This window comes from Magnolia sinica, chromosome 5, assembly GCF_029962835.1.
Source record: "Magnolia sinica isolate HGM2019 chromosome 5, MsV1, whole genome shotgun sequence".
Taxonomy (NCBI): domain Eukaryota; kingdom Viridiplantae; phylum Streptophyta; class Magnoliopsida; order Magnoliales; family Magnoliaceae; genus Magnolia; species Magnolia sinica.
Window position 1 is genome coordinate 2,282,885 of NC_080577.1, and position 7,561 is coordinate 2,290,445.

At 39.7% G+C, this 7,561-nt stretch overlaps 1 long non-coding RNA gene across 2 annotated transcripts; it reads left to right on the forward strand.

The window, feature by feature from the left end:
- Positions 1 to 3,265: 3,265 nt before the first annotated feature.
- LOC131245091 (uncharacterized) lies at positions 3,266 to 6,699 on the forward strand. 2 transcript variants are annotated; one of them, XR_009170774.1, is made up of 2 exons: positions 3,266 to 3,600; positions 4,558 to 6,699. It is a non-coding gene; the product is annotated as an uncharacterized LOC131245091 (long non-coding RNA). The 2 variants fall into 2 exon arrangements; XR_009170775.1 differs by lacking the exon at positions 3,266 to 3,600 and adding an exon at positions 3,607 to 4,493.
- The last annotated feature ends 862 nt before the right edge of the window (positions 6,700 to 7,561 follow it).

Below are 7,561 nucleotides of genomic sequence, written 5' to 3' on the forward strand. Positions count from 1 at the left end.
CTCAAGACAAGCCAAACAAGTCTAATATCGAATATATTTTGGCGTATAGCAAAAATTAAAGTGAATTTAAACAATGAGAATCACTATTTTGAAAGGTATGGCCTGCCAGAAGCTTGGATCAGCTTCATCTTTCAGCTCAACGCCTAAAATGATTAAAAAAATGGAATGGACGGTGTGGATTAGTCCCATACATCAAGGTGGGGCCTACATGGATAAGCCCCTTCCAAAGCTTATGAATCAAGCTCATATTTGTGTTTTCAATTGACGTCCAGGGACGTCCCTGGATGTCTGGACATAACACGTGCATTGAGGTGGGCCCTCCTTAGGTGGGCCGCCAAATGGTGAGTGGTGTGGATACAACACATACATAAAGTGGGCCCCACCTACAAGTGACTTGGATCCAATACCTGCTTTATGGTGGGGGGTCCATCCAAGTGGGCCACACGACCATATCATCACACGTAAAAATAAATAAATAAAAAGAGAGGGAGAGAGAAAGAGAGACACGCGATAATGGACGGACCCCGACATTATGGGCCCTCCCTTGCATGATCTATAACATACATCAAGTGGGTCCCATTTTAAATGGGTCCACAGATTAAAATCAACAGTGGAGGTCCTTCCTCGACCAAAATAGAGAGTCTAAATGACCCATTTTCAAGCTAGAAAATAAACATCATGATGGGGTCCATGGAAAATGGCCCCATCATGGAATGATCATGAAGATCAAGGTGGGCCATCAGCCACATCTTAGGGTCCAAAGTGAGATCTATACCATTGATTGGTAGGCCTCACTTGGCCCATCATAAGAACATGAAAATCTAGCCTATAGAAGCACCTACCGTCGATCTTCTTGGTCCGTTGGAAAGTCGATCTCCTTGTGCTTCATTTTAACGGTGGAAGATGAGAAATGAATGGCCAGGATGATGAATTTTTGGGATGAAAAGTGGGCCACACACACTCACTTTTCTCTCCTTAGAGGTGTTGGACATCCACACTCTTTTGCTTGGGATTTTGTGTTTTAAAAAATGAGAGAGAGAATGGGATGTAAGGAGAGAGAGTGATGGGTGATGGAGTGATGGATGGGAGATAGGGATGGGTGTGTAAGGATTTTGTTGACTTTAGAGGGTATATGATATAAGAAGGGTATGGGGTGTGTAAGAAACTTTTGACTTTTGGGTTGCTTGGGGATGGGTGTGAGGTGATGATGTACTTGACCCTTGATGGGATTGATTGATTGATTGATTGGACATGTCGTAGATATTCTCTTGGGATTGCAAACGCGCGGTGTTTTCTCAAACTGAACGCTGGCCCACATCTCCCTGCCAGGGTATCGGATCGGTGCACGAGTCGCGGCGTTAGAACCACGACGACGGTGTGGTCGCAATGGTACAAGTCTCAAATAAATTCGACTTAATTCTACAGGATACGACTTAGAGTCGTGCACAAACATTGATTATCGGCCGCAGGTTGCCGGAATTCGACAGAAAGGATCGCAGGATTCGACGGAACAGTACGAATTAGGATGCGGGTCTTAAATGTTAGGATGTCAAATTACACTTAAGAGTCTATTTAGTTTTTTAATTTCCTATAGTATAAAGTAAATGAACCATGCATTATTATCATTTCTACGTATTTATTTAAATATAAATTATGCCTTGTTAATCAAAAGTCAAATACAATTGTATAGGAAGTAAGTAAAGTAAACGAATCAACATTATTATTTTCATGTGTTTGTTTAAACATAAATTGTAGCTTGTAAATTTTAATCATTACATTTTAACATTATAAAATTATCATTTTTATTGTGATTCCCAAGTGAAACAAATAATGCAGCAAATTCGTTATTCAAATATTCATATGTAGTGATGTCATCACACATTATAAGAGTTAATAATCATTACTCATTTACAGCTATTTACCATTGTAATTGAAAAAATAAATAGGCACTAAGTGACACACCAAGATTGTAAAATGCTAAGAACTATCATAAAGCTTCCACTGGCGGTGAAGACTTGCTCCACTCTTTAAGCCCTCTCTCTTTCTCCCCCCTTTTAATTTGGAGTTGTCATCTCCCTTCTTCCTGCAAATCATGCTACTCACCTTATCATTAATGGCTTAACTCCTATGATAGTTCATAACCATTCGAAGAATGGTTGTGACCCTTTGGCCATCCACGTGGTTTGGTTGTCTTAACCCAGGTGATCCAAATTGCTGAACTGACTGTTGATGTAGCATTAATGAATTGCCCAAAAATTGCACTACAAAGATGAGGATAACCATCTGATTTTGCTGTTGGAATTTCGAGGCTAACTATTTTATATTTAATAACCATTAGATAGACATTTTATGAACACTTAGGATTGATTGATGACGAACGTGGATTTCCTTTTGAGGGTCATAGGGTCATAGTGTTGTTTGTGAGAAATCTAACTTGTCCATACATTTTGTGAGCTTATGTTAGGACATGAGTCTAAAAATGAAGCAACAGAAAAAAGTAAGTTGGGAAATGCCTAACTCTAAAACCACTTCACTGTGATGTTTATATGCCATCCAAACCGTTCATTTCTACTAGGATGAACTCAAAACACAAAATTACTAGCTTGATCCAAAACTTTTGTGGCCCTGAAAATATTTTAATGGTGGATGTTCAATACCCTTTGTTTCTTGTTGTGCGGCCCACTTGAGTTTTGGATCTTCTTTAATTTTTTGTTAATGTCCTAAAATAAGCGGGCAAAAATGGATGGACAAAGTAGATTTCTCACAAACTTGCGGTGGGCCCACTAGCTTCTAACCTTAGGAACCGCCTGTGAGAGCGCTTTGGAGGCAATCTGTCTCCTTGATGACTATAGATCTAGTAATATGCTTCATAAACAATGTACCCCACACTTTGGATAGTCTGGATCATGGATTGCCCACTTATCCAGGTTGTACCTGATTTGTCCGAGTTGACTCAGATTTGTTCAGACCAGTATAGTTCGCTACCGCGTTTCACCCTCGATTCACTCCAGACTCAGGTGAGCTGCCGACCAGAACCGAAAAATTGGGGACGAGTCTCCAAGTCAATGACCATGGTTTAGATGGGTCATACATGAGTGCCACATGCAAGGAAGATGAGCTAACACTATTTTCAAAATGGTGGTGAACTATCATTGGAGTCTAGAAAACTATAGTAACTGTAAATTTGTAATCCAAAGCCATAGTCGTCATGATAGGTTAATCGTGGGATTAGTACTGTAATTGGCAGCTAAAAGCACATGTTAAATCAGATAAAAGGAACTAGGGTTTGGGGGTGGAAAATGGAAAGGAAAGCATTTATTTTTTTATAGATATAAATAAGAAAGAGAGTGACATGAAAAGAAAGGGATAGGATTTCCATCATGCAAGGATTGGAGAAGGGTACATAGAAGAAAGGAGAAGGAATATGAATAAATCCTCTTTTATTTAAATTCATTTTCTTTTTCTTTTGAACTTTTAATATTGTCTGTTCTAGCCTCTCTCTTAGCTATTTAAAGCGGTCCTTCTACTCTCAGATTCTTGAGCTTGCTTAGCAGTGGTAGTAATTATAGAAGCTCTCCCACCCTCTTTGCCAGCCCGTCGGTTAGATTTTGCTCTCTCTCTCTCTCTCTCTCTCTCTCTCTCTCTACAAGAAAGCGACCCACTCTATTTTTCCCACTTGCACCTGCACCGGAACCCCTCTCTCTCTCTCTCTCTCTCTCTCTCTCTACAAGAAAGCGACCCACTCTCTATTTTTCCCACTTGCACCTGAACCCCTCTCTCTCTCTCTCTCTACAAGAAAGCGACCCAATATCTATTTTTCGCACTTGCACCCGAACTTCTTTCTCTCTATCTTTCACAGTACCTAAAGAATGATTTTGGGGGAGTTCTTGTCACATGATGTCCAAAATAAATGGTTTTTTATTGATCAGGAATGTGGGTTTCCATTTGTTCAGCCTAGATGCTATTTTGGGAGGAGAGCTGGTTACTTGAAATTTTTTTTTTTCTTCCAAAATCATTGATTTTTCATTGACATGAGATATGGGTTTTGCTCGAATCTTCAATTTATATTTCTAATTTCAGGCTAGATTGATAGGCCTTATGAATTTAATGACAATCTTTTTTTTTGTTTTTTTCTTTTCTTTTGATCTAAATTTGAAGAGAGCTTTCTTCAGTCCACTCATGGGTGGCTATAGGGTTTAATTAGCTGCTGACTCATTCGTTCAAATACCAAGCAAATGATAGATTGCTTGGTAAACGAGTGAATGATGCGGGAGACAAGTTGAATCCTATGCTTCCTGTCCTTGGACTGAAGGGAGCTCCCTTGTATGTTAGGCTGTCCAAACTGGGAATTTCTAATAACATATTTGTATATCCATGTATGCATGTACATATGCAATTAAGTCCATGATTGCCCATCATTTTCTTGATGTTGGTTTTGCATCCATTACACAATAGTGATGTTCTTTCTTTCAAAATTATCTTACCCTTAGCAGGTTTGTCATGGGTAGCTCTTGCCCATGATGCTTTAGAGTATGTGATGCTCATCACCCTTGGCAGGTTTGGATGTATGATTTGTCATGGGTAGCTCTTGCTTATGATGCTTTAGAGTATGTGATGCTCATCTCTTCTGTTGGACACAAACACATGTTTTTATATTCATTACATTTTATTGGTGAAGCTAGCCATGAGATAGTGGTTAAGAAGGCTGCTGATTTTTTATTTATACCAAAAACTGCTCAGGTCATTTTAACATCTTTCTAATGCAAAATGCTATCACGGGTTCTTGAAACAGGGTGATTGCACTCCCATGATCAAAATCTTCCATTTTAGCTATTCTTTCTTTTTTTTTTAATCAAATGCTTTCACTTCTTTCCCTTGTGCTTTTACTGTATCTAAACATGTTGTTATGCAGACAGTGACTTCATCTTAGGGGACTTGGCATAGAGAAAACGGTAAGAGAAATTGCAATTTTTCTTAATCTCAATCCATCAAATGTTAGTTTCTCAAAAACCCCATTTTAACATCTTTCCTTTTTCATTTTTTAAGCAGCCTCGGATCCGTTTCGAACACATAAGCTCTTTTGTTAGCTGATGAGCGTTGATTATTTTATGAAGCTACAGACCTAAGACAGTTCACCACATTTTTAAAATGATGGTGATCCGAACATATGGTGTAGCTGCAAGGTTACACAGACCGTCCCTGACCCAACTATGGATGGAGGAGCATGACTCAAAAGATTTCATAGAGAATATTATAGCAACCATTTGATTTTACCGTCGAATTTGGACCACTCAACATTTCTTCTAACCATACATTTGATAGCCATCAATTAGATGGTTAGGATTGCTTAATCAGTATGGTTATACACATATGCTCCATCCATAGCGTGCCCTACAATTTGGGTGGTCTGGGTAGTGCATGTGAAGTGGATAAGTGTCCCATTTTGAAATGGTGGTGAACTGTCACATGAAGAATCACACACACGTGTAGAGGCTCTCCCGTTTACACGTAATCACCTGTGCCTATATGGAACAATTATGTGAGAGATGAGGTTTCCATCAGGTGGGCCATACAGTTTAGATCTTCTAGCCTAAAGATCATGCTATTTCTCCCCTCGGATCGATGGGCCGTTGTATAAGAAACAAATGGACGGCTAGAAGAATAGTTCCATCCAATTCATTTGTTCTGTACAGACTACACTGGCCATCTCAAGGAGTAAAACTGTATAACTTTTATTAGGCAAGAAGATCTAAAGAGAGTGGCCCACCTGATTAGAATCTCGAAAGCACGTGTTGTCACGTGTGCTGGCGTGTGGGCTTATCAAAGTTGTTTGGAAATGCTTTACTATGCTTTCTTGAATGTCACAGGAAGCACGTGCACAACACACGTGGGAAGGCTGGAGCTCACATGGACTTCCCCAACAACTCTGTAGGCCCCACTCCTTTTAATGTAGCAAGTTCCTAGACAAGTTTCCCTGAGGAAACAATTACCAAGGTGCCCTTTTTCGAGTAACAGTCCAGTGACCAAAGATGAGTGGTCAGATATCTGCTTGTAGCAAATCGAAACTGTGTGTGCATGTATCATGTGTCATTGTTCCAGCCATGCAATAGTTGGGCCCCACCATGAATCATGGTCGTCCTTTTAAAGTACTCAATTGGACCAGATTGATTTTTGCACCATATGTCTTGATGGTGGACACCATCTTTCGGGCGGCTAGGATTTCCTACACATGTGACACGTTGACACGTGAGATGGTTGAAAGTGATGATAGGAGGAGAACCTGGTGAAACTATTATGCAGCAGTGGATTGAATGTCCTCATCTAAGAATTTTGTTGTCTTGTACTTCAGCATGGGATTCCTCTTCTTGATCACTTCTTTTCTAACAGGTAGAGAATTTACTGACGTGGCACTTTCTTAATCTTTTCACATTAGTGGTAATAATCACATTAATCATGTATTAATATACCAACTATCATTGCCCAATATGTTGTTTTAATGGCTATATAAGATAGTCATTTTCTTATATTATAGAAAATGGAGGCAGGATCCTTTCGATTATTTTATAACTCTGCTTGTGAGGCCACTGTGGTTTTTTGATGGAATCCAACCCATTCAAAAGGGCCGCCCTACCACGAAAGTGGAAGACTGATTCAATCATATCATGTAGCCCACTTTTGAATTTGAAAGTTTTTGGTGGATGTCCATTATTTTCTATGATGTGGGCCACTAATGATATGTAGAGCCATCTAAGGAAGATAAAAGGACTATTTGTATATCTTTTATTTTAACTGTCCAATTAATGTCCACCAATTAGATAGTTAGATTATTAAAATAAACCTAATATTTACTTCATGGCACGTCTAAATTGGGACCATAATTTAAGTAATAATTTTCAAGGGCCTGTGTATCATCCGTCGCACTGATAGAGTATCAAAGCAAACCAACGAGGAATGATCCCACATGCATACATTTTCACGTACAGCTAGCCCCTCTTTTCCCGCGCAATGGAGACCTGAGAATAAGGTTGGTCCGCTCATCAGATGGACCACACCATCAAATCAATGGCCAGCCAATGGTAATCTTGATGATGTAGCCAACATGTCGCACGGAGTGAGTCTGTGAGCCGTTGGCGGGAAAGGTGGTGCTTGCATGTGATCATTTCTCCATGAGAAATCTAACGTACGCGTTTGGTATACGATGAAAGTACGTAGCACTTTGAGATGCGACCGTTTAAACAGCCAATGAAATGGACGGTCACGTTTTTTGAGGACCATGAGTTATAGCTTACGCACTGTGAGTTCACCACACCATGTTGTTTCCGTCCTGCCATATATTGAAACTCGGATGAGTCTTTTACGGTCGTATTGCTGTGATAGTTTGAAGTGATGGTGACTCTTTGAATGGTTGTACTGCAGTCTGGACTGTCCGAATCTTTGACCTAGTTACGAACGGTGTATAACCCAAATATTACACTGAGAAAATTGTAGCAAATCTCATTTTGCCATTGGAATTTGGATGACTCTCTATTTTACTTGCAACCGTCCATCTAATAGCCACAAA